The 3,573-nt window shown below is 35.1% G+C and overlaps 1 long non-coding RNA gene across 1 annotated transcript; it reads right to left on the bottom strand.

Annotated features, from left to right (window-relative positions):
• Positions 1 to 1,186: 1,186 nt before the first annotated feature.
• Positions 1,187 to 2,360, bottom strand: LOC147846172 (uncharacterized). The gene is made up of 3 exons (XR_015478090.1): positions 2,312 to 2,360; positions 1,726 to 2,256; positions 1,187 to 1,670 (listed from the first exon to the last, which is right to left on the bottom strand). It is a non-coding gene; the product is annotated as an uncharacterized LOC147846172 (long non-coding RNA).
• Between the last annotated feature and the right edge of the window lie 1,213 nt (positions 2,361 to 3,573).

The following is a 3,573-nucleotide window of genomic DNA, read 5'->3' as shown; positions in this document are numbered from 1 at the left end:
TTCCCTTTCCTTTTCATTACAGGAGCCGTCTCCCCTTCATATGCGATCCTCAAAACAGTCATATAGCAGTGCGTGACTGTCAGATGACTCGCTCCATAGTGATAAATAGACGCTGTTTCATAAACAGATTCTGTACACGTGATTTGAAGCGGAGCGAAAGTCTGGGTTTTGGGTGTGTGTTTAAACAGACATATATGCATAATTAATAATAATAAAAATAATATCTAAAGATAATGATCTTGGTGGTTTTTTTCCCAACTACAACTAATTTTATCCTAAATGAGCATTAAAAGTTAGGAAAGCAATCCAATGCTTTCATTATAACCTTAGATGTGTGCATTTTTAAAGTGACACCTCGGTTATTTAATGTAATCAAACGGAAAAAAAAAATCTAAATAAATAAGAGATTCATTGGTTGCTCTTTAATTACAATGTGTAGGGTATACAGTGAAGAAACGGCTAAGCTTGATTCTGTTTCATTATAACAGCTATTAATTTTAATAAGCTCAACTGTTTGCTATTGTATTTGCTTCTAATGTAAATTTATTTTTTCTTTTGTAATTAATAATAATAAAACACATTACTGACCATTTAACTGTTTATTTACGATGAAACAGCTCCAAATGAACATATTTAGTATGGGGATTTTTTTAAAATGTGAAGATAAGGGATATGCCCACCATAATAAGGGAGTACCCCTTATTATGGTGGGCATATCCCTTATCTTCACATCCCATGACATGGGTCTCCTTTAAAAATGTAAAAAATTGCTCAATCTGTTTCTTTATTGACATGTTGATTGTTTTATTTACAGTATCAACACACATTAGTCATTTCGTGTCTAATGCAATGTCAGATTCCTGAGAGTTTGTTTATAATGGCCATCGGCTGTAGGAAACAAGCACACACAGGCATAAGCCACAAAGCAGGTAAAATTACAGTGGACAAACCCTGAGGCATAAAAGCTTGTTATGAGAAGGATAAAATGGCTTATGCTCGCACAATGTGGCGAAACTGCTCTGCACCGCACTGAAAACATGCTGTCATGTCTACTGTCACAATGCAGAGTTTCAACACTTCGGCAGATGTTACATGTTCATATGCTTTCAGTCGTCTCCAACTAGAGCTTAAAACACACGCCCAGCTCGATTCGTCTGTATTTTCTGCATTTCTCTTTCTCTATATATTTTTCTTTTAACCATTTATTATAAAAATCAAGCAAAAATAGTAAACCTTAATTTAAAGGTGTCTTTGTTACATTTATCATGTATTTACTTTAGTGATTACCATTAATTATGCATACAGCAAATACATGCAACTAATCCTAACCTGCATTCTAACACTACTAGTGTTCTTGAACCATACGAGTGAAGTGTGTATTTACTTTTCTAATCAATCCTGCAGCTTACTGCAGGATTAACTATAGTGAACCTGTTAAATGTAATAAATACTGTAGTATACTTACTTTAGTTTTTACTACAGTAACGGTTGTGTATTGTAGTATAATATACCCTATAATTGTAGATAACTGCTGTATTGGGTAATTTGTGTATATTAGCATACTATAGTTGTTGTGTTACCATAGCAACTGTAGAATCACCACAACATATTAGTTACTAAAGATGTTGTGTTACCATAGCAACTGTAGAATCACCACAACATATTAGTTACTAAAGATGTTGTGTTACCATAGCAACTGTAGAATCACCACAACATTTTAGTTACTATAGCTGTTGTTACCCTAGCAACTGTAGAATCACGGCAACAAATTAGTTACTATAGTGGTTGTGTTACCATAGCAACTGTAAAATTACCACAACAGATGAATTACTATAAATATTGTGTTACCATAGCAACTGTAGAATCATGTCAACATATTAGTTACTATAGTTGTCGTGTTACCATAGCAACTGTAGAATCAAAACAACATACCAGTTACTATAGTTATTGTATTACCATAGCAACTGTAGAATTGCCAAAATAGATCAGTTACTATAGTTGTGTTGTCATAGCAACTGTAAAATCACCACAACATATCAGTTACTATAGTTATTGTGTTACCATAGCAACTGTAGAATCACCTCAACAGATCAATTACTATAGTTATTGTGTTACCATAGCAACTGTAAAATCACCACAACATATCAGTTACTGTAGTGATTGTGTTACCATAGCAACTGTAGAATCACCACATCATATCAGTTACTATAGTTATTGTGTTACCATAGCAACGGTAGAATCACAACATATCAGTTACTATAGTTATTGTGTTACCATAGCAACTGTAGAATCGCCAAAATAGATCAGTTACTATAGTTGTGTTGTCATAGCAACTGTAAAATCACCACAACATATCAGTTACTATAGTTATTGTGTTACCATAGCAACTGTACAATCACCTCAACAGATCAATTACTACAGTTGTTGTGTTACCATAGCAACTGTAGAATCACTATAGTTGTTGTGTTACCATAGCAACTGTAGAATCACCACAACAGATTATAATATGGTTCAAAAACACAACAGTATTTACTGCATGTTCTACAATATATTTACTCTAAAATTCTATAGGATTTGTTTAGATATCGCATGATACTGTAGCGTTTTTGAACGAACGTATAGTGTATTGTTTATGATGCTCCAGCATACTGTAGTATTAACTAGTGAACTGTTAAATACTGGAGTATGCTTTCGTTTTTACCACAGTAAACTGAGATTAAATGTATTAAAAGTACTACAGTATGGGGTTATTTTATGGTGTTACTATAATTCTTGTATTACCATATCAACTATAAAATCACCACACCAGATTGTAGCATGGTTCATAAACACCAGGGCTGCAGTCTGAAACAGCATACTTCATTCTAGTATGTTAAAAACAGTATGTGAGCCAAGTAGTATGTCCGAATGCATGGTATTGGAAAAACCAAAAAGTATGTGGACGACCTACTGCCTTCAGCGAGATTCTGAAGTAAATAATGTCATTCACACTATAAACAACACACTTTCCTAACTGTCATGTAGCAAATTCAGAATAATAATATGCAGTACATACTGGAGTAGTAGGTGATTTGGGACGCAGCCTAGCATTTTTTGTAACATTCCAGCACAGAGAAATACATAATGGTGACGTCAGAATGATGTTTGTGAGCGTTTGTTGCCACAGCACTCGATGGCCGTCAGGAATAGCATCAGGAATGGGAGATCTCTCAGTGCTGGTGGCGAATAGTGCTGTAATTAGCAGAAGGTCAGTGCCGCTGCTGGATGATGGAGCGGCTCAGAATAGGGAATATCTGGATGACATTCCTTCCTCGTGTCGTTCTCAGAGGCTTTAGGGAGAAACTGTGTGGTCCTGCTCTGATGAGTTTGTTTATAGATATTAACGCTGGCCTCTGTACGAGACCCGAGGCCACAATCACTGCAGAGAGAGAGAGAGAGAGAGAGAGAGAGAGAGAGAGAGAGAGAGAGAGAGAGAGAGAGAGAGAGAGAGAGAGACAAGCACACACACCCACACATATATATAAAATATTTTTAAAAATTCAATAATATTTCTTAGCTTACATTAGTAAAAAA

The sequence above is a fragment of the Danio rerio genome, chromosome 2, assembly GCF_052040795.2.
Source record: "Danio rerio strain M-AB ecotype USA chromosome 2, GRCz13ab, whole genome shotgun sequence".
In the NCBI taxonomy this organism is placed as follows: Eukaryota; Metazoa; Chordata; class Actinopteri; order Cypriniformes; family Danionidae; genus Danio; species Danio rerio.
This window is presented reverse-complemented; position numbering and strand designations above follow the sequence as displayed.